Source organism: Taudactylus pleione, unplaced genomic scaffold (genome assembly GCF_031769625.1).
Source record: "Taudactylus pleione unplaced genomic scaffold, aTauple2 ptg000485l, whole genome shotgun sequence".
Classification (NCBI taxonomy): Eukaryota; Metazoa; Chordata; class Amphibia; order Anura; family Myobatrachidae; genus Taudactylus; species Taudactylus pleione.
In genome coordinates this window covers 5,738,997-5,763,641 of record NW_028284887.1, presented here as the reverse complement: position 1 = coordinate 5,763,641, position 24,645 = coordinate 5,738,997, and positions in this window count along the sequence as shown.

Here is a 24,645-nt window from a genome sequence, read left to right as displayed (position 1 = left end):
ACTGTGGGTGTATCTGCATATGAAATGCATATGAAAATACTGCGTTACAGTGTCAGCGGCTGTAACACTCGCAGTCGCACACAGAACATACTGTAGGCATGCTGCATATCATTTTAATCAGGAGAAGTGCTACCTGTTCACATCGCTGTGTGAATAAGACGCATTTGGCAGGTAAAAAGTTGCACAAAAAGACACTCTGCGCTACTGAGTCGCACAGAGCTCCTGTTATGTGTAGCGTGACTTGTAGTGCATGAGGATAGATGTAAGTGAACACATCTGTGTCAGGTTTTAGAGATATTATTCACTGATAGGCACAAACACTTACTGTATATACACAGTAGGGACTATTTCCCACAGTGGGAATTGCTCATTACACACAGTAACACAACATGTTCAGACTCATTAATATAAGGTCCTATTAATGTCCAATACACAGTTCTGTCCACAACAGTATGTGATGAACATACTGTATACTCCATCTGTATTATACTGTACGAAGTTCCACTCAGACAAAGAGTGTGCTACATCAGCTGGGCTGTAAAAAGTACACAATTTTGGGATGAGCCAAGCTGCAGGATTAGTACTGAGTTAGGGGGGGCACTTAGGTCATCACAAGCAGACACAATCACGCTTAGGCCTGTGGGAAAAGTAGGCAGGCACTAGGCCCTACAGTCATAAAGGCCCATTACGTTGTCAGTGTACTGGTCACTTAAGGCCCCAATAAGCAGGCAATGAGTCTGAGCCCCAGAATAAAGTGGTTTGTGTGTTAGGCCTAGATCACTACAGTGCCAGTAATAGGTGGGCATTAGACCCGTGCCATAAATAAAGTGTCCTTGGACACAAGGCCCAGGCTGCTTAGTTTGTGGTATTTGGCAGGGGGTGAGCCTGCGTGTTGGTTTAAAGTGAACATGGGCATTAGGCACAGGTCACTCACTATTAGCCAAAAATAGGCAGGCCCAGAGGCCTGAGTCCATATTTGTATGAAGTGGCACTGGGCATTAGGCTTAAGTATTAAACTGCATAGATCTGTGTCCTCAGAGACTCCCAGGTGAAGTTATAAGTGTTATTGCTGTGCGGGTATCTCACTCTACTAGTATCCTGGTGTGTAAGGGATGGCAGGCTCCCACTTAAATACTGTAGTTACTTTCATCCATTGGCTGCCTAGGCCACTGGTTGGGTTGAGTGTAGAGGAGCGGTCCAGTTCCCTACACTTCTGCAACCCCTTATTTTCCCCCATGTGAATTTCCTTAGCTACAATTACACTTAGGATATATATGGGTGTGCTCATTCCTGCCAATTAAGAGTTTAGGGCTGGCCGGCCAGAAATAGAGGGAGTTTATTGTTCTGGTGTGTGTTCTCTGTTGACATGTTGCATTCAATGTCACTGTATGCTCCATAGTTTTGCATGTTGATTTGTTTTATTCCTGCTGTGATTCTAGTTCAAAAGTGATATTGAAATTATAAAGAGAAAGTACAGCCTACTGTACATGTTAAGTGCTTAGAGTTGTTAGTGTTAGTTCTTAGTAAATGGTTGTTTTATGGTAGAGCTTTGTAGAGATGTGCACTGAACCTCGTGTTATGGTTTTGAATCTGGATCTCCCCTGGTTTTGGATCTGCATTGGTTTTGCCAAAACCTAACCTCCGTGTTTTGTTTTTCGGTTTTGGTTTTGGATCTGGATTTTTTTCTTAAAAAATCGTAAAAACAGCTAAAATCATATAAAATGGGCCTTTTTTTGTTTCTACAGTATTATTAACCTCAATAACATTTATTTCCACTCGTTTCCAGTCAATTATGACCACCTCACAGCTCACAATAATGATTTTTTCATCTAGTGTAGGCCCAAAATTTGCACCAAGATAGCTGGCTGACTGCAGCTGTGGGCTGCACAAACACATGGCAGTTCAACTTAACACATGGGACATCAGGAAACACTTTTATTATTCAAGAGAGGCCTGAGGGAGTTGGAGTATGTATGTAGTTGAAGGCAGGGCATTTTTTGAAAATTTATGAAGGAGAAGTGGAGGGGAGGAGGCATTTACAATAAAAATGTGATACATTCACATCAGTCCTTGCCACAGAAGAATCCTTGAGCCTTGCTGCTTTGATTTTCTCATCCCAGAAGGGGACCAGGAAGAGTGCTTTCCAAAAACAAATAAACAATTGACTTAAATAATCCTTTGCAAACCTTCCATAAAGGCATTTCTCAACCTGTACAGGGACATAAAGAAAAACATAGTTAGTTAGTGGCCTCAAAGTGCCACGTAACCAGCACAGATATGTGGACAAGCGTAAGATCTGTGATTTAAGGCAGGGATAGCAAACCCTGGTCCTCGAGAGCTACCAACAGTACATGAGTATCTTGTTTTCCAGGTCTCCTCACAGAATCACAACTATAAGAATTAATTCCACCTGTGGATCTTTCTAAATGTTTTGGTGAGTAATGAATACACCTGTGCACCAGCTAGGTCTGAGGTCTCGAGGACCGAGGTTGGCTACCCCTGATTTAAGGCCTTACGTTGTGTTTTTCTTGATAATCCTGCACCTGCTTCTGTGGCTAGGAGTGGATTTTCATCCCAGAAGGGGACCATGAAGAGTACTTCCAAAAAACAATTGATTTAACTAATCCTTTGCAAACCTTCTGTAAAGGCTTTTTCCAACCTGTACAGGGACATAAAAAAACAGAGTTAGTTAGTGGCCTTCAAACTGCCGTTGTTCCCACTGTCCACTTAACCATATCAGATATGCGAACAAGCGGACGAGAGCATTAAATGCAACATTTCAGATTTAACGTTTAAGTCTTACATTGTGTCTTTCTTGGGAATTCTTTCTTGAGTGCCATGCCTGCTAGCTGGGAGTGGATTTTTTTCATTCCAGAAGGGGACCAAGAACAGAAAGTGTGCTTTCCAAAAATAGATAAACAATTGCCTTAAATAATCCTTTGCAAACCTTCTGTTCTGAAAAGGAATTTCCCAACCTGCACAGGGACATTAAAAAAACAGAGTTACAGTAGTTAATGGCCTTCAAATTCCCATTGTTCCCACTGTCCACTTAACTATATTACTTAGATATGTGAACAAGCGGAACAGAGCATTAAATGCAACATTTCAGTTTAAGGTTTAAGTTTTACGTTGTGTCTGGAGATCATTTAGAAAGCAGAAAAAGAGCCCCACCACAAACGGCAGATGATTAAACTCACACACAAAGGTTTAATAGAAATAGATACAACACCAGATCAGATGTTTACCCTGGAGGATCTGTCTGATTCATCATGAAGCCCCAAATATCAAAATTGTGCCAGTTGACAACATTGAAATCACCATTAAAAAGTCACAATGGAAAACTACAGTGTGGAGAATCTTTGTTCACAGTCAGGAGAGGCCTCAGAGAACATGAAAAAAGATGTTTAAGGTGCTGAACTTCAAGGGATTTCTCCATCATGTTCTGCAGTGTGGGAAGGTTTCATTCACATGTTTTCTATAAAGCAGTTCAAAGTTACAGCCTTCAAAGTGTCTGGCTATAACACCCACCTTTGCCAGGAATTACCAAAGATTATCACAAGCAAAGGATTCATCTGTCCGGAATCTGTCCTGGAATTCATGGATTGTATTTGGCCTGAATGCACTAAGACATCCATTGATTGGCCTGAATGCACTAAGACATCCATTGATTCTGTATTCTGTAGCCGACTTTATTCCTGCCTGAATCGCAAACTGAAATACGGAATAGTGAGCACAGACAACATGGAGGCCTTTGTTATTCCGCTGCCTGCATGTCAACCAATACCTCCCAGACTATGCCCACTGGAGGGACCAGGTCTTGATAATGACCATCCCCATCTGTTGCTAGGCTTTCTTCTTCCAAACAATCCATCCTGGACTTCCTGTCCAAAAAGAGTGAGCATCATACAGAAAGAGGAGCTAGATGTCCGCGATGAAATTTTTTTTTCATCTTTAATAGATGATGTGGAGAAATAAGAGCTTCAGATGTTGGAACAGTGGCTCCCACCTATTTGTCTTCCCTCCAGAGAGCAGAGCTCTGTTCCTCAGCTAGTGTCTATGTCTAGTCTCTGTCTATTGGTAAACACCCTTCAGGAAATGGCAACCCAGAATAACAAAAACTATAATAATGTGTCCACTGATAACCAGCCTGATCCCTTAGCAGCAACATACCCCATATGGCCAACTCATAACATGACACCCAGTTTGCAGCCTCCTCTTCCTTATGACACTAATCCAGTCACCATGGTTGATCAATCAGCCATGTGTGGTCCACCTAATGTTTGGCCTTCTACATTCTAACATCATAATAACACGCTATAACACACTAGAGTTATAATCTTTGCTTTTGTTTATGTTTTTGAATATAACAGTTTTAGAATTTAGAATGTCCACTCTATATAGGGTTGTAAATATAGGCTTTAGTGTTTTAGAGCATATAACTTTATAAACTGCTTTGTTTAAGATTAAATAAAGAACTTTTTCTAAACCAATAACTTAAAAAAAACGTTTTCATTGCAATATTCATGTTTTTATTTTTAAATAGATTTTTTTTATTACTGGTTTTGTTTACAAAATGCAATAAACTTGTTTATCAAAATAAAAAAAATAAAATAAAAAAATTGTTTTAATTTCTTCACTGATTGTGTCGCTAATATGCACAATAAAAAAAAATTATTGTTTTTTTCACACTGGGAGTGAACCCCTGAAAGAGGCAGCAGCCCCTTGACAGACAGCAGCACAGCTGTCACAGCACCCCTGTGCAACTACACTGATGACAAGTGTGGCTAACACGCACACAAAAAAATTGTTTATTTAATTTTTGGGTAGCAGCCCTTTGACAGACAAGAGCACAGCACCCCTGCGCACCTACGCCGATTTTTATTTTTGGCCCAGCAGCCCTTGACAGACAGCAGCATAGCACCCTGGCACAGCTATGCTGATGACAGTGACAGCCAGGTGTGGCTAACATGCACACATAAAAAAAATATATATTTTTGGGCCAGCAGCCCCTTGATAGACAGCAGCATAGCACCCCGGCCCACCTACGCCGATGACAGGTGTGGCTAACATGCCACACACAAAAAATATATATATATTTTTTAACACTTGGGTGAACCCCTGAAAAGATGCAGCAGCCCCTTAACAGACAGCAGCACAGCACCCCTACACTGATGACAAGTGTGGCTAACACTAAGTCATTTTATTTTTTTCACACTGGGGGTGGGTGAAGAGCACCCCTGAGGGACAGAGCACTCCGTGGACAACACAGCACTACAGCCAGTCATCCCCTATGGACAGGACAACAGCCAGCCCCTATAGACAGGACAACAACAGCCAACCAGCCCCTATGGGCAGGACAATGACAGCCAGCCAGCCTCTATGGACATGACAATAGCCAGCCAGCCATCCCCTCTATAGACAACAGCCAGTCCTTATGGATAATAGTACCCAGCCCCTATGCACAGCGTCATCATGCAATTAACAATAACAACAGCACAGCTCCCAGATCCCTCCCTCTTCACTCTCCACAGCCGGAATGAAAAATGTATAGAATCCAAAACCCGCGAGAATCCGACAGTGGGATGATGACATTTTGCCTCGTTTTCAGATCCGAGTCAGGCGGGAAAACACGAACCGACTCGGATCTGCCTCGGATCCCCGTAGTTCAGCTGGGTTCTGTTCTCAGGGAACGGAATCCGCTCATCTCTAGAGCTTTGTTAAGTAGCTCTATCGTAATTAATGTTACCTTGATTCTTAGGATAGATAGGCTGTTTAGTTTCACCTACAACAGCCGCAGATCGACCTAGCAAAGTGACAAAATTTACAGTGGATCGCTCCATGTCTGTCTGTCTCCCCATGTGAGCGCCAGTTCGGGGATCCTTGCACAATGGTGCAAGATCTAGTGCACATATCAGTGCACAAGCACTAGATAGCTGATAACTGCTTTGCTGAGGATTTACGCCAATGATGATCACTCACCTATCCGGTGAAGATCGCGACGTGTTTATATCTTTCTTGTGTGAAAGGAGAATATTTTGTGATAATCTGTATATCTATCCTGTAGTCCCAGTGTACATCTCCTTCAAACATCAGGTCACTGAGAAAGGAACAAAGGGCCTGATTCAGCAAGGATCGCAACTGCTAATACAATGCAATCGGCCGATAGTTGCGTACTGCGCATGCATATGCATCGCAGTGCGCATGCGCGAACAAGCCACTGCAATTGGGACTGTGATATCAGTGACTATACAGACCCATCGCAGAGTGATTAACAGGAAGTGCCATTTGTGGGTGGTGACAGGGGGTGGTTGGTGAAACGCAGGTGCACCAGTGCGTTTGAACGACGTTGCATGGGCGTGCATAAATTATCCACTGTGATGCCTTATGCAGCTTGAGTACTGATAGCGTGCAATGAAATTAGCAATTCCTGAGTAAGGTTAGAGCTTCTGCAAGTGTGTGTGAGGCTGAGATGGTACCAATGGTTTCGCAGTTTTGCTAAGGATTACAGATGTGTGTAAGGTAAAGTAGGCGTCCTTGTGTTGCACTGCGGCGGCATAGCAATCACATGGAAGTGCGAGGTAAAATCCACGTAAAACCTACCAAATCGGGCTCGCGCCCAAGGAAAAATATCATTGATTCCTCAGTTTACGCGGAATAAGTGTGTATCCGCGTATTAGTCCCGATTTTTCAGTCTAGGTAAAAAGGCTATTTTATTGAATAGCTTTTCCCCACGCCGCGAGAATTTTGGCCGGTAATTAGTCATGGGGTAAACCCTGTGGCTAATTGAATACCTGCTTTGGAGGCTTTATTTTATACACAATTTCAAGCTCAATCTGTGTATCTGCAAAGCTTCTAAAAAAATTGTTGAGTCAAAAATATTCCATGTTTTTCATTTTGCTATTGATATAGAAAATATCTATTTTGATATATAAAACTTTAATGATAAATGTTTAATAAGGTTATTAGATTTATTGCAAGCGGGGTGGGGAGGGCCAGACGTGAGACAAGAGTTGCATTACCAGGCCCCTATTCAAATTGTGCTTTTAGAACTGGTGATGCATATTCTGTCCCTAATTGTAACCATGGAAATGTGTTGATAGTCTACAATTCCTAGCATGCAATCTCCCTGGTTTATCCTTAAAATATTAATTGTCTTATATATTAAAGTTATAGCATATAATAGATTAAAACAAAGCAAAAACTGAAATAATACACATGGGCCAGTAGATGGAACAAATAATTATGTCTGGTTTCAGAAAAAAGATGTTATGAGGAGATTTATGTTAACAATAAAGTGATTAAATGCAATAATATTTGTTTTACAATGAGTAGTCATGACTGTACTACACCTTGTGTTTCCTGGTGGGTGGGTTTGCATCTATTCATGTTCTCTAGCAATGCAATAAGTTTTTTTTTTGTTATTCCTTGATAGCATATGCTGAGCCTACTTTGTTAATGAGATGTGGAGCTTCAGCTTTCACCATCCCCTTGATATTATGTCAATTTCTGAAAGATTATGGATTTTAAAGCTTTCCCAATTTTTTTATTTATATTGGAATATATTTGGGTAAAAAAAATAATTTTATAATGTACTTGAGGTAGTTGGCTGTATTATACGGTAGCCTATATTACCTTTTAGTGGATAAACATAATAGTTCATTATAGATGAAATACTGAAGGTTTTGTAGAAAAACCAATCCTCTATGTTTGATGAGAAAATATGTTTTCTCCTTTACTGTTACAGAGACCATCTGTTGCAGTCTCTATTGGTATGACTTCTTTCAAATTGCCTTTTTATTTTGGATTTTAAATCTCTTTACAAAACCTTATCTTTTGAATGTCACCATTCTATATACCTTCAATCGCATCTTTAAAACTGCTTGTGCTTCATTCAAAACAGCCTGAAGTAACTGCCATTCAATTGCTGGCTACATTAAATAACAACAGTTCTAGGGAGAGAAAAATATCTTAAAAGTAAATTAGACCTAGAGCACACGTCTATTCCAAGAGCAAAACACTGTCTCGTCGCACACGGTGAGTACTCAAGCTGCATACGCTGTCGTAGTGGCTAATTTATGCACGCCCAGGAAACGGCATTGAAATGGACAGGCACACCTGTATTTCTCCGACCTCTCCCCCGTCACTACCCCCAAACGCTGATGTCCCATCACTGCGATGGCTTGGTATCTGCATATGTGATCGCAGTGCGATCGCAATGCTGACTTGTGCACACACATTAAGTGTTTGCAAAATTGGATTATGATCTCTTCAGATATCAGATGAGTAGTCTATATCCACAGTGCCTCTAATGTTTTAATATTGCCTTGTTGGGAATCTTGTATTGAATGTCTGCACTCACCTAGTTTAGACTGGTGAGTTAGTTCAGTTACAGTTTGCCCTTGCATAGCTTTTGTTTTCCAACTGACCAGGGGCATAAGTTCATACCAGGTGCCCGGAGGCTAAATGGACAGTGGTGCTCCCCGCATCGGTGCAGTAGCACAGCTGAGGAGGCAAAGGAGGAAGGAATGTGCCAGTAATACTGCCAGTTGTGAATAATCTCCAGCCACTTCCCCCCAGTTCTCTTCAGCCTCTTCCCCCCTTGTGTCTCTCCAGCCTCATTCCCTGTGTTTCTGCAGCTTGAGCCCCCCAATGTCTCTCCAGGCCCCTCAGTGTTGCTCCAACGCCAACCAGTCCCCTTCTGTCTCCAGCCCTGCAGTGTCTCTCCAGGCAGCACCTTTCTGCCTCCAGCCCTACAATGCCTCTACAGATACAGCTAGCCCCCTTATGTCTATCTTGCAGGACCCCTTCTGTCTTAACAGCCCCCCAGTGTCTCTCCATCTCCAGCCAGCCCTTTTTAGTCTACAGCCCTGTGGTGTCTCTCCAGATCCAAACAGCCCCCTTCTGTGTCAACAGTCCCCCAATGTCTCTCCAAGGAGCCCCCTTCTGTCTCCAGTGTCTCTTCAGATCCAGCCAGTCCCCTTCTGTCTCAACAGTCCCCAATGTCTCTCTAGCTCCAGACAGCCCCCTTAGGTCTCCAGCCCTTCAGTGTCTTTCCAGATCCAGTCAACCCCCTTCTGTCTACCCTGCATCCATCCCCCTGCAGCCCACAGACACTTACCTTCTTCAGTGTTTTGTGGGCTGCTGCTCCTCTACGCATCATGGTCCATTTTTCAGTGCCGGTGCAGCCCACATGATGCCATGACATCACAATAAAGAAAACAAAAACATTATTGTACTGCACAGCCACAGATAGATTCGGTATGCAGTCGGGAAGCCGGCAGACCTAATCCCGACAGCCGGCTTCCCGACTGCTTAATCCCAGCGAGGGTTAAAGGACAGGCATCTAAATGTAGACGTCTGTCATTTTACTGATGCCGGGAGACTGGCGCCCAGCATCCTGATCGAAGTGGTGCCGGGCACTGAGTACGGACAGCCACGGGGGTAGAGGGTTAGGTTAGGGGCTCCTGAGGTGGATTTAGGGTTAGGCTAGGGGGGTTGAGGGTTAGTGTTAGGCACCCCCGGGGGGAGATTAGGGTTAGGCCCCCCCCAGGGGACTTAGGTTTAGGTGGCGGGGAAGTGGGGGATTAGTGTTAGGCACTGAGGGAGAAGGTTAGGGTTAGGCACCCCTAAGGGAGGGTTAGGGTTAGGGGGTAGACTTAGGTTAGTCAATACTTACCTTGAACGATTGGGATTTCCTTCTCTGCAGGTACGCCGCTGTCGGGATTCCAACCGCCGGGCATGGGTCCGGCGGTAAATCATACCGATTCCATTGATTCAGCTATAACCACTGCCTGCATCACTGTAGGGATCAGCAGCGCACAGACAGCCATTATAGATGGATCTCGCTGTGCCCTTTGTGTACCCTGAGAGCTGGTGCTCAGAGGCCAGTGCTTCCATTGCCTCTGGGCATTCCGCCACTGCATGTGACAGTTCTCTATGCAAGGCACCATTTATTGTTTATTTGGTGTTATTTGCTAATGCTGTCTCTAATGGTTCTTTCTTAGCCCTAAAAGGTTTATATCATTTTACTTTTATGTGCCACCATAATTATCTGTATAATACTATTTATCTGTATTTATATACTACATGCTACAGTGACTGTTTCTTCAATATCAGTAAAGTTTTTCTGCATTATCTAAGGACAGATTTTACAGCTAATTATGCTCTAATTCTAGTTATTGGCATTTAATAAGGATATAACTTGCCTACTTTTGAAAACCAGGTAGCTTATAGTTGGTAGCTTGATACACCCATGGCTGTATCTATTGCCACTCAGGGGTGTGCTGAAGTGTAGTTTCTCCCTAAGCCCCCACTCTCCATATGTCTCTGCCTCCCCCTCCCCCATAGCAGTGTCTTCACACCATGAGCCCCCACTCTCCTTGTCTCTGCCTCCCCCTCCCAATATAGCAGTGTCATCAGTCCACTGACCCCTCACTCTCCATGTCTCTGCCTCCCCCTACCTCCATAGCAGTGTCATATCACCCTGGTTGAGATGTACTAAGCCATGGAGAGAGATAAAGGGGTCTATTCATGAAGCAGTAAAAAGCCCTTTATCAGTGATAACGGGGCTTTTCACTCCTCCTATTCACAGATTGGGTTACAGTGGAGAAATTTCAGATTTCTCCAGTGGTGCCCCAGCTCTGTGTCAGGATTGTTCCCCGTACAGTAGTATGGCGAGAGCGATTCATAGAAACACGGAAAGCTCAGCTTTCCGTTTCACTTCTATTTTTTTTCTCCATCTCAGGATGGAGTAGACAGCCTTCTGAGGGTAAAATACCAGGGAAAACAGCTGTCTCCCTGCCTTCTCCCTGCTCCCTTCCCTGGCACCAGCCAGTCAGTGGTGCTCAGGGAGAAAGTGGGAGGGAGAAAAACTCTCCTGCTCTTTGTGTGTTACAAGAACATTCAGGAGAATATAGTGAGGTGACCTGGCATATGCATATGCTGGGTCACCTCACTCTGCTGACCGGCCGGTTCTTCTACTGCCAGCTCGCTCTGCCCTCATCCATGCCGCTATGCTATTTGTATACAGCTAAAGAGAACAGGCATATGCCGCATCCCTTTAGACTGCCACCCCCATGGCCGGCCACTCTTCCCCCACCCCCGCCGCAGAGCTGTCCTTTGTAACGCTTAATGAAGTGACCCATCATCACTTCAGACTATTTGCGCCCTCGACTCCATCAGCCCCGCTCCCCAATCGGCCGATCTTTGCTAAGCTGTCTTCCCGCTTCTCCTAGATAGCTCACGTCCCCATCTCCACATCCCTGTTCTGCTTCTGCTGCTGAGCTTCCAGTGCATGTGCAAGACTGGTGCCAGGCTTCCATGCACCCAGCGCCGCCCTGTAGTGCATAGTCGTGCTCCTTCCCTCCCCCTGAGAGCTTACACAATAGCGCCAGCAGGAGGGTGGGAAACAGATCTTTCCTCTGGAGCCAGCGATGGTGAGCTCAGGCAGGGAGCAGGGCTGCTTTCCGGGCGATGGCCCTGCTAGCCTATGCCTAGAGCCGCCACTTTGCATGTGCCCTGGATTTTGCATCGCTTTGCCGGGAAAGTTAAGTATTCATGAATTACTATTTAACTAAGCTATATATCGCATCGAACCGATGTGATATATTGTGAAAAGTAGCAATTCATACCGCACAATGTACATACATAAACCCCAAAGTACCAACCAATAGCTCCTAACTGTCATTTATCAGCACCTAACTGTAAAGTGACATTTAGGAGCTGATTGGTTGCTACTTTATCTCCATCCACTTTATCTCTATCAAAGGCTTAGTACATCTCACAGTCATGCAGTAGTGGCCTTATATTTCTTATTGAAATCATGCTGCTGAATATGTTATTATAATGTACTGTAGGCGCTAACAACATTATGCTGATTAAATGCTGATATGTATGGTTAATTTTATTGCATGTGTAAGGAATATTAGAGGTTCTGCCTAGGCTTGGTGTCTTTACATTCTCTGCTGGAATTAATGCATAAAGGAAAAGACTCAAATGACTCTATAGAAACAATTATACCCCTTTTACACCAGAGCTAAAACCCGGGTAACATCAGGGTTAACCCGGATAGCTCCTTGGTGTAAAAGGGGACATGGTTGGATTCCCGAGTCAAGTGACTTGGCAATCCAACCCAGATAGCTTACACGGTGTAATACGGGAATGACCCGTGAAACACTGCGGTGTAAACGGTGCAAATCGGGTCACGATGACCTGAAGCACGTTGCATGCCGGGCCGATTGGCCAGCTTCAGTGGCGCTTGGAGATAACGTCATCTCCATGCATCCACTTCCATGCCGGAAGAGCCAGGTCACTGCAGACTCGGCTCCAGTGTGAACGGTGCTGACTCGGGAATTTCATGGGTCGGCGCTGGCTAAATTCCGGGTCTGATCCGGTTTGGAACCCTGTTCCAACCTCCGGGTCAGACTGGGAATTTACATATAAAAGCAGTAATATGTAACATTGTCAACTTTATTAACAAATATAAAAAGTATCATACAACATAATTAGGCCTCAATTTTATATGCTATAATATTGTATGTAAATATTGCCTTATATTGTGGGCGTTCCCTCTTATTGATGAATGCACTTGCACACAGTTAAATGGGAATGAATCAATTAATTGTTACCACAATTGTATCTCAATCTAGTAACTACTTATATTATTAGCAGTATACTGAACAAATTATCCGGTTACCAAAATATGTATCTGATATTGAGAATAAAGTAACTGACCCTATATATTATTGACCAATGCAATTGACACTCATTTATACCATTTAGATTATTCTGGTTTGTCATGCAACCTTATTCTTAAATAATATTCTTTAAGATATTAGGATTCCAATCATCTATTTATTAGCAGTATTAACTGCCATACATTATTGTGCAGAGATTGGTATTTACAGACGTTAAGTACTTATGTCCGCTTAGTACCACTGTGTTTTTCAATAGCCTCAAAGGCCTGAGGAAAATTAGCAGAAACTCTGCACTATCCTACAATAAATGAGCTGGGAGTTATAATTAGTACAGGTATATTAAGCAATCAATACCGCTCAGTACTCAAGTATTGTCCATATGTGGTATTTAGTAAATGTAAAGATATTTTATATTTACTATTAGTTATAGTAAAAAGCAATTGTGGTTGATGTACTGAGTTAATTTAAGACTTATAAGTATCCCTGCAGCAGTTGGTCTTTTAAAATGGAAACAAATTGGATGCATCAATTGTCAAAGAGACACAATGTATGTTTGTATAGAATTAGCTTGAATTCCCAAATTCTCCACACAACAAACAGCTTGTACTGTAGTTTGTAATACCCCTTTTACACCAGAGCTAAAACCCGGGTTATTGCAGTGTTAACCTGGGTAGCTCCTTGGTGTAAAAGGGGACAGGGTTGGATTCCCGGGTCGAGTGACCCGACAATCCAACCCAGGTAACTTGCAGGGTTTAACATGGGAATGACCGTGAAACTCTGCAGTTTAAACAGTGCAATCTGGGTCACATTGACCTGGAGCGCGTCGCATGCCAGCCGATTGGTCGGCTTCAGTGGCGCTTGGAGATAATGTCATCTCCATGCGTCCACTTCTATGCCGGAAGAGCCGGGTCACTGCAGACCCGGCTCCGGTGTGAACGGTGCCGACTCGGGAATATCCTGGGTCGGCGCCGGCTAAATTCCAGGTCTGATATGGTTTGGAACCCTGTTTAAACTTTCGGGTCAGACCCGGAATTTAGGTATAAAAGCGGTATTAGGGATCAGTTTCAGCAATTTCTCTACACACTAAAACATGGCTCACAGACATCCCCTGTTCATTATTACATTATAGTTTTTGTCTTTGGCATCACTCCCGCATGAACAAGACATATTATATGTCATAAGTAATAATTATCGTTACATATGAAGTTTTAGAGATACCTACTACTGCAGAAGTTCTCCCAATATCCCCTTCCCCCATTTACATAACATTTTTAGGGCCACAACTCTCCAAAACTACTGTATCTAAAGGCTTTAAGCTTTCCACTGATCGGTCTGGATTCTGAATTGTACGCGTTGCTGATGTTCACAGAGTTGAGCACATTTTTTGCTGGTGCACATCCACCTAAAAGTCACCAGGCGCATATGTCCCATGGTATGTATGGACAGAGGTGCAGTTAGGATTGAGAGGCACGGTATCAGAGATGTATTGTATATGCAATATTTATTCCTGGTCGGTTACTGGGAGTTGGCTATTCAGATGCATGAAAAGGGGCCGTTTTATGTGCTGGTATGGGAGTATCACTGAAGTGATTGCATATACAGACACTTAATTGCTCACATTGGGGGCCATACTCAGATGGAAAATCTGCACCTATCATAGGGTTGGTTCAAGTTTTGATGGTGCGACCGATGGTGGCGCCTAAGATATACCAAGCAGTATTACAGGGTCTAAAGACACATAATGTGGGGGTCTCAGTCCTCAGAGACAAGCTTGTACCCCAGGGGAAGGGCTGATACTAGCATTAGCATATAGTCGCAGGCGGAACTATGGCAAGAGATGTTGAAGTGGTGGCAGCAGTGTGCGACTCAGAATCAGCCCTATAAAGTTTAACTAAAATAATATAACAAAATGCATCATAGGCCAATCATGGAAACCAGTATGAAAACTGTTTTATTTTTTCTGGATTGTAGACAAAATCGAACAGCCCATCCAAACTCTACCTCAATTTCTGCAAATTAGGGGCCTTAATCAGAGATGGATGCAATACAGATATTTTAGCAGAACGAGTGATTGTTTGCTACTGCGCATACGTGAATGCAGCACTGTGCTCACGCAATGATTGCATTGCGATTACACTTGTATATAGGAATCACTCGCAAAGTGCTGACAGGTAGTCAGCATTTGGGGGTGTAACGGGGTGTGGTTAGAAAAATGCAGGCGTGTCTGACCGTTTAAACGTCGTTTATGGGTGTGCATAAATTAGCCATTGCAATCTCCTTTGCAGCATATGAATATGTGGTTGCGATTACATTACCGTAAATCTCAGAATAAGCCCTCAGGTCTCACTTTGCATCCGCAATCTAGTTTGCCTAGAAACACGTTTTTTGGTGGTGAAATGGCTGCTGTGCAAAGTTTTACTAGCAGAAGCGGCACAGGATTTACACATGAAATTTGTTAATGCACAAATTGTAGCAACAATGGGGTATACTGAAGGGGGAGCTATTGCAATCTGAGCCAATGTGATAAAGCCCTGCATTCTGCTGGATGTTTTGCAAGCTTCTATATACTTAGTATAAATTGGCAAATTAATTTACTCATCTGTACAAGGAACCTTGATTGTATAAGAAAAAAAATGTTTTTCCATTGAAGGAAGATTATTCCAAATATATTAATTTCTGATGCATTCCTAGAATTATTACAAAATGACATGTGAATGTTAAGTTACATTATCATAAAAAGCCATTTTATTATTTGCAAATTGTTTAATTTTACGTTTTAAGCGTAAACCCATTAAGTCACTACATTTTCTACTAATAATATAATATGCATTCCTTATTGCTGTAAGAGCTCATTACCATGGATGCAGTGACAGTATCATGGGCTAGCAACCTTTAGAGGTAATACTCTGTAGTCATGATAAACATTTCTCCTTATGGCAAACTCTCATCCTGTTCACATCCTATAGGGCGTATAAACGTTAACACACTGTCAACAGAACCAATTTCAATTTCAGTATTTTAAAGATTCATGCATGCAAAGAAGTGAAGAGGGAGATCAGTTTACCATAGGGAGCAATGTTCCCTATGCCTACCCTATATTTATGTTTGCTTTATGTATGGTTTGTTTGTGGTAAACACACCATGGGAAAATGCATTCCTGTTAATGAGCATGAAGAGAGATACACAATACTGTAGCTTGGAATTGTGGCCATTTCAGAATTATGTTTACTGTATAATTGAAAATGCATTTCCTCACCCTGCAATAAGGCGCCAATGTGTTACTTGAAAAGCTATACTTTGGAATATTATGAATGTGTTTTTCTCACCTGAGTCTGTATTTACTCTGTTTTATTGCTATAAAAAATAAAGCTTATATTGTATCTCTCAGATTTATCAATTCATTATATTTCCAATCTGAACATGCACAGAAAAAAAAGAAAGAAAAACACTTGCGAATCTGTGAGCTTAACTTTGTAAGGCTGTACTAGTACAAAAATGTATTCGGCTTCAAAACTGGAATAAAAATTGGGATTCTAGTTTTGGATTTACCTATATCTAAAATAGCATTTACAAAGAACGATGGAGTTTCACTCTGTTCAGATATAAAACGTAGACAGTTTGAAATTTAACAGCTTTCACGTCACTGATCATATCAGTGACTTACATTACAAATAGCTTTCTCATGTCACCCAGGACGGGTCTAAATGTTAAGGCTTGACACAGAATAATCAATTCTTAGCTATATCTGAGCATGTGTCTAATGTGCCTGTACACTATCGATGTGATAAGGTTTAGCATAAAATGTACTGTAAGATAAAGTTAGCCAGCTTTGGGCCCATAGTCTATCTAGAGCTGTACAGATGCATCATGCACCTATTTGTAGGCCAAAGCTCCTAGATTTATACAATAAGATATTGGAGTAGGAGAGAAAATTGAACAGACTGAAGGGAGAAACGGGCAGAGTAAAGGAGATCCTTGCTGAGTATGGAGCAGGGGCCTAGTCTATTTCTGCAAAGCTGTGCAAAAATTGGATTTCATTTTGTCGTGGCAATCCTTGCTATGTTGCGTTGCACTTGCACATTTTAATTTCATAAAAGAACGTCAGCATTGCATCAACTGGTGTCATCCGACACATTTAGTGGAACTCATTTTGCATCTGTACCTTAAACACAAATAGTATAAGGGGCATATTTATCACTCTTTTTACAAAAATTATGTGAAAACTGTTTTTTTTTTTTTCACGATCTTTTCACATTATTTTAGATTCAATTAAATGTATGAAAGGGCTTTTGGAGGAGATTTCATAAAATTCTCCTCCATGCCCTAATATTTGCAACCGATTAGAATCCTGATCACATTACCCATACCTATAATGGGAAATGTGATCAGAAGTCAGATTTACTATTGTCAAATTGTAAAATAATACCGAAGGGAGTCTTACTAAACTAATGCCATCTTCAGTTCAGTTCAGCAGATGGGACATGGATCTTTGAAGATCTCACTGCCGTTCTCCTGTGTGCTGTGCCTGGCAGAAAGGGAGAGAGATCTTTGCAGATCCATCATCCCTCCCCCGTTCTCCATGCTCTCCCTTGCTGTACCCTGTCTGTGTCTGACTTGGAGGTCCATGCTGCATCAATCCTCCATGACAGCTGTGTTGTAAATATGGATGTGCAGGCTTGGATAAGTTCGAATTTGCATGCCGAGTTCGGATTTTTCCCTACAAAAAACGTGACTCAGAAAGAGGCAAAACGTCATCTTGCATGGACAAACATCATCATTCCAGGACTTTTGTCCAGGAATGATGATGTTTGTCCATGCAAGATGACGTTTTGCCTCTTTCTGGGTCCCGTTTTTTGGAGGGAAAAATCCGAACTCGGCATGCAACTTCAAAGCTATCCAAGCCTGCACATCCTTAGTTGTAAATAAATGATAAAAATAATAATAATAATAATAATAATAATAATAATAATAGAAGAACTTACATAAGAGCTGTCGCAAGGGATTGATGCAGCATGGAGCTGCAGGGGAGAAGTAGCTGTAACGGGGCAGAAACTGATGTCTGCTGCTGAGTTGGAAGATGTCCTCAGTACAGCAAATGGGGCAGTCCAGCCTGTGCCCTGATAGCAGGGCATATTCTGGGCAGAAGACTGGGGTTCAGGATCTTAAGGGATCTCTCCCCTGTTCTCCTACTGCAGCTGTGCCCGGCATGTAGAATGAGGAAAGGGATCTGTGCAGATCCTTCCCTGTTCTCCCCCTCTCCCCTGCCGGCACTGTGACAAAGGCACAGCCAATAACAGTGTTGAGCCTGTGTCACTCTCAATGCAGCCCAGCCTACAGAGGTAGAGCCATAGGGTGGGGGGTACAGCAATGTGCTTTGCAGACCTGCTGGCAATATACAAAGACTTTCACAATTGTGAAAGCTGGATGCTGGTAACGCACAAGTTGGAGAGGTGATTCACAGGGACAAAGCTTTCTCGCAAACTCTGTCCTGGCATGCAAATCTTAATACATTTGTGCAATATTTAAAAATATTGCATTGCGAAATTGGCCATAATTTTAGGGGCTCAACTGCATCTTATATGCGGATTCTGATAATGGGACACTAAGTAATAAAAACAGTCGCAATGTTCTTACTCACATGATTAGTTGAAATTATATTTAAATGAGGCAGTAATTAGGATATAGGGACAAGTGTATAGTAAAGCCGAGCATACATTATGCAGTGATTGGCCTGATCCACAGAATATCAGTGGATTGGTCTGATAATTGCATATTGTATGGCCTCAACCTATCAGTGATGATCAGTCCTAAAAAATATTCCAACATGTCTGACTAATCCAATAATTGGTTGGGTGCGTTTGGCAGTATATGTGCTACCGATGCCACCTGTCTGACACTTCCCGGTACTTCACAGGGGAGAAACAGGGAAATGTCCCTCCCGCAGATATCGTGGCCATCACTGTGTAATATCTAACAGTGCAAGGTCATGAACTTTGCTTGTTTAACAGACATTTTATTTGACAATGTATGATGTTTAAACTTTGCCTGGGTAGGAAATGCAATAAACATCATAATACAGTGTTTAGCACCCTCCATTTCTCAAATACTAAGGGCCTGATTCAACAAGGATCACATGGCTACGTTCGCACGCAGACGGTCGATGTTTGCAATCTGCTCATGCATAGCCATCCACTTGCGTGAATTGGCCGCTGCGATCGGGAAGCGATCACAGTGAGCATGCAGAATCTTCACACAGTGATTGACAGGAAGTGACCATTTGAGGGTGGTGACAGGGGGTGGTCAGAGAAACGCAGGCGTGCCTGTGCATTTAAACGTCATTACAGAGGCGATCATAATTAAGCCCCTGCAATTGCATACGATGGCAGAGGTCTAGATGGTGACAGGAAGTTTAGCAGTCTGTGAGGAAGGGTCAGGTCAACCACAACCGTGCGAATGGTTCCGACAGGGCCGGATTATAGGTGTGGCGAACAGGGCTGTCGTCCCGGCGCACCCATACAATGGAGGCCAATTTTAGGCCAAAAACACGAGATTGAACTGCGCATTGCGCAGTTTGGCAGGGAAGCGTTAAGCACTTTGCTTAGAGCGTGCTGCCCGGCGAGCATGCAGCGTGGAGGGCAGGCTGTGTGTGGCATTGCGGGTGTGACTTCAGAGGTCACGCAGCATGCTGTGCAGCCCCATGCCGGCCCACCCCCTCAGCAGCTGCGGAGGTGGGCAGCACTGCAGAGTGCAGATTGAGTGGGGACTGGGGGAGCCCGAGATGAAATGCCGCGGTAGCCTCCTTAGCTGGACTCCAGACTGCCGCTGCCACCATTGCTTTGTGAAGAGGATGAAGAATTGAGGAGCAGAATGGAGGCTGCTCTGTTTGCTGCACTGCCTGGAGGGTGAGTTTATTAATGTGTTTGTTTTTCCGGCCCTGGGTTCCGATGTTACTCTATGTTACTGATGTTTTCGCTGACTTGCAGATGCATGTAATGGGGAGTGAGCGGCTTTATACAGTGACGGGCTTCTTGGTATAGTGCTGCGGTTGCCGCGCGATTGCATTCATTAGCATATTTTCGCAGCTAACAGGTGCGTGTGAACGCAGCCATGCGATCCATGCTGAATCAGGCCCTAAATACGTAAAGAAACATGTTAGGTGTGGGAGTCTTGCAGCTTCTAACTTCAGTTCTATGTTTTCAGTGTCTGTCCAGTGTCTGTCCAATGATGTACCTCACATGCCGATATACTTTTGCATTTGTACTTTCCTAGGCATTTAGATTTTTCCTTTGTGCAGCCTTCAAACTGAGGAGCATATATTTTAGTGAGACTAAATGGCTGCTACATTTGGCTTTTTAAGATTTATACATAGTCTCAGCATAGGAGAAAACACATTTATATGGACATATAACATATATTCAAATGAATAATTGAGCTTGTAATGTAATATTATAAAAAGCAATGACATATAATACTATTGGTTTCACCCATCACAAAATAAAGGTCGCTACCTTATAAAACTCTGGTATTGCCAATATATATATCAATAATTGTAGACTATAAAATGGGTAATTCAGCAGTGCATACAACTGGTGATCTACATGTGCAGTCTTCTTTAGTGTAGAGAAGTCATAAAAAAAAGATAATTAGAGTGCTGCTAATAGGAAATGGAGTCAGTATCCTTTAAAAACACATTTTATTTAAAAAAATATATTTGAACATGTTAGAAATACAATGGCATTATAATAAAATACCATGAAACCTATGATTTGTGTCATAAATACTATTCCTCTGGATGATGTCAAGATATTATGAATGGAACTCGCATATTACTGTCTAACATATAGCAAGATTTTCAGTGTGCAGGGTCTGTAGGACCAAAGCCCAATTGGTAAATATGGAGAGCTCATGTTGGTTGGCCCCAGTCTGGTAGCATTGATTGTTAATATGGCAACCACTACCAGTAATCTGGGTGTACCGGTAGTCCACAGAATACTGCTGGATAGAGTAACAAGCTGTTTAATGAGATACAGCTGCCAGCAGTTGGTTTTGGTGAGCAGATGTAAAGGCACCGATATTATGTAGAGCATCTCTCACATGCATCTCAGCTAAAGGTCACAATGGTATGTTTCAATGGGCAGTGAACTGATAATTTATCAATGTTTTTATTAATAAAATAATGTGAAAATGGGGGTTTTTAAACCCTTTTCACATTATTTTAGTTTCACTGAAGTGTCTGAAAAGGATTTTGGAGGAAATTTTGCAAAAATCTCCTCCTTGCACTAAAATTCGCATGTTGGCCCTGATTCAGAGAAAGACGCTGAAAGAGCGCTTGCTCTGAATCAGGGCGTTTTTTTTTTGTTTTTTTTTGGAGCGAGCGGCCAGGATGATGGTCGCGATGGTCAAGACCATCGCGACCATCGGGCTTGCGATGAGACCCTTGTGGTAGGGTCTCGTGGCAGCAAGCTCCAGAGAGCTTCTGGCTCTAATAGAGCCGGAAGCTCTCCCACTGACATCACTGGTGATGTCAGTGGGGCTGCCCACAAACGGCAGGCATTCGCTTGGGAACGCCTCCGTGTGTGAAGCCACCTCCCCGCCACGCCTACAAAACGGGGCGAGCTGTCGATCAACATTGACAGCCGCCCCTTTTGTAGTAAGCCACTGAGCGAGTGCTTTTTGTGCTCGCTCCGGGGCTTGCGCACATGCAGTGTGCACGCCACGCATGTGCACTGGCACACCATCGACCCGCTTGCGAGCGCTATGCGCTTGCGAGTGGGTCTGAATCAGGGCCTGTGTTGGATGGTATAATAATGTTGTGTTATCATTGACAGTGTTTGTGATGTCACTGATATGAAGCAAGAGATGGTGATGTCAGTGGGGCCGCCCTCAAATGGCAGGCGTTGGCATGGAAAGTTTGTGAAGCCACCCCAATGCCACGCCTCCAAAACGGTGCGAGCTGTCGATCAAAATCGACAGCCGCCCCCTTTTGGTGCGAGACCCGGAGCGACGGAGCGTCCATCGCTAGCCGGGTCTCGCGCATGCGCACGTTGGAGCTGGCTCCGGCATGCGCAGTGGCCTAACATCGACCCGCTCGTGAGCGCATAGCACTTGTGAGCGGGTCTGAATCAGGCCCTTTATCCACATTTATAGCATTTCCCATACCTGAAAGTGAAGATATGATCCAGCCTGAATTTACTAAGTTCAAATTGTGATTTTTTTTTCAGACCAAGCACTTCTAAAATAATGCCATCTACTTCTGCTCTGTCATTGCTGCATGCTGACAGGCAGAGCAATGCCCGGAGCCTTCTTCTGTGATAATACAGTAAAAAATACAAATGGAACCTACAGAAGAGCGCTTATCGTTAGGTGTCAATAAAAGTTCACCAGAGGGTAATAAGTCAAAATGTCACATGGGATGTCTGGGATAGTGGAGATAGTGATTCTTCAGTCCCTCTTTGTTGTCTTTGTACTTTTCTCAATTCCCCCGGGGTGTGGGTCATATAAAGAGATGAAAAATACAAAACAACCAATGTGTAGATCTGTTGTTTGGTCACGAAATAATAATGGATAGAGAGATACCCACTATATCCCACACAAATAACTTGCTGGAAAAGCATTTGATATATGTATTATAAGAGAAAAATTCTCCTCTGTATATGCTTCACACCTTCCAAATTCCCACAGCCAAGATAAAAAGATGGATGAACAGAAATATTGGGGAGCATACCCCATTCACTCTGCAGTAAGTATAATCAAAATGTATCAAGGTTTCTTTAAGTACATGCGTACCATACTCACGTATGGAACAGGTAAAACATTCACACCAAGGTATCTTTCATGAGTATATCAATCTTCCATGTCGGGAACCAAAAAATGGATGTCCACCGGAGTGTATAATTAGAAAATGTTTATTCAATAAAAATACAGGAAAAACGCTACTGCGTCCAGCATACCAATGTAACAGCAGGTCTAAAAACAATTCTTCATTTCCTGTATAAGAGAAAAATAAATATGTACCTTAGCTGTCTACCTGTCAAACATGGGTCCTTATGTAAAACACACACAAACCGACACGTTTCAACCCTGAGGGTCTTTTTCAAGGTTAGCCTAAATGCCCTCTTAAATACCCTCAGATCAATTACCATAAGAGGGGGCGGGGCATACCAATTAACCGTACTCTCTCATTGATGCATGTTTATTCCTCTCGCCTGCATGTGCGGTCCATCACCAAGTTAATAGCCTCACTATTCGGGGAGTTCCGTGATTACTAAAATACCCTCTTTACCTGTATTTTCCTCATTGCATTCCACATCATGGAACACAGCCACTGCCAGCGGAATCACAAAAATAATTCCCTAATGACTGGGAAATCTTGCTCTAGTGTTTGGAGGATATGTCGCTGCGTATCAGCTGTTGGAACACATCTCCTTCCGGCTGCCCTATCCAACATCATTCTATGGATCGGAAGGGTCGGGCTTTAGTGACTGGGCTTATTACTGAAAAGGGGCACAACTCCAGATTCTTAAAATATATATTCTTATTTTCTTAAAAGGCAGCATAAGATAACTGTTCCCTAACTCCACTGGAGCAACAATTAAAATGTGATATAACAATTAAAAATAAGGGCATATCATATTAGGCTACAAGTCCCATATAGAAATGGACAGAGTCAAACATCAAATGAAACAAACATGAATATATAAATGTACTTTAAAAATCCCCTGTTCCCAGAATAAAACTAATGCCTTAGGAAGAGAAAAATTAAGCTCCCTATCAACAACTCTAAATATGCAAAATCTCAACAAATGGTTTTATTGGAACAAAACCGGCAGGATTATAGAAAGAACCATTTGACTTCGAAGTCTAAGTTAAGTACCCTGGGATCAAGGGTCCCCATCTCAAAAATAGCTCTCATTTCGGCTTGAGCAAGTATTTCGTCCTCATCGTTTTTACGCCAAAAAGATGGGACCAATATAATTCCACAAAAGGATGTAATGTATGTTGGATCTCTATTATGATACGGTAGGTGTTAAAATGTGCAGAAACATTATGGGTGGCAAGGCCCTTTCTGATGTTGTGGACATGTTCACCCTTTCTCTCCATTAATTTTCTAGATGTCCTCCCTATGTACTGTTTCTTACATGTACATTCAAGCAGATATATAACATTTTTATGATTGCAAGTGATAAAGGAATGAATTTTATGATTCTTCCATTAGATACTGAACAATATTCCATAATTTTTGTTTGGTCATTTTGCAAGTTTTACACATGGAGCACTCACCACATCTAAAGAATCTTTTTGACGTGATGATGCTCCGAGTCAATCTGGGTGGTACATTAGTGACACTCTTCACTAAATTGTTTCTGGTGTTATTTGCTCAATGATAAATTAATTTTGGTCTATCTGGGATGAGTTCCTTTATCTCTTCATCTCTTTTCAGAATACCCCAGTGCCTGGTAGCAACTTTCTCTAATTGTCGGTATTGACTATTAAACTTCGTTATGAATGTAATCCCGATTTCATGCGATTTTTTGCTATTGTTATCTTTTGTTTCAATAAGTTTGGATCTATCACATACCAAATATTTCTCAAAGGATTCTTCAACAATATTCCTATTATACCCTTTTTGTAGGAACTGTACCTTCATTGAAGTGCCCTGGGTTACATAATCCTCCTGTGTCATACAATTTCAACGTATCCGATGAAATTGACTTTTAGGAATAGAACATAACCAATTACTGTGGTTCTTCTGTGATCAGCCTATGTGTCTAACAGACCACAGGCTGCATATAGAAAGTACTACAGGGACACTCTAGATGCAGCAGCCACCACTGATGTAACCTGATCACTGGGGAGCCTCCTCTTTAAGCCCTGCACTGCTGAATCAACCAGGGTGAGGGGACAGTGCCAGTCCAGGATCAGCTGTACAGGGTGAAGACACTGCAGATGT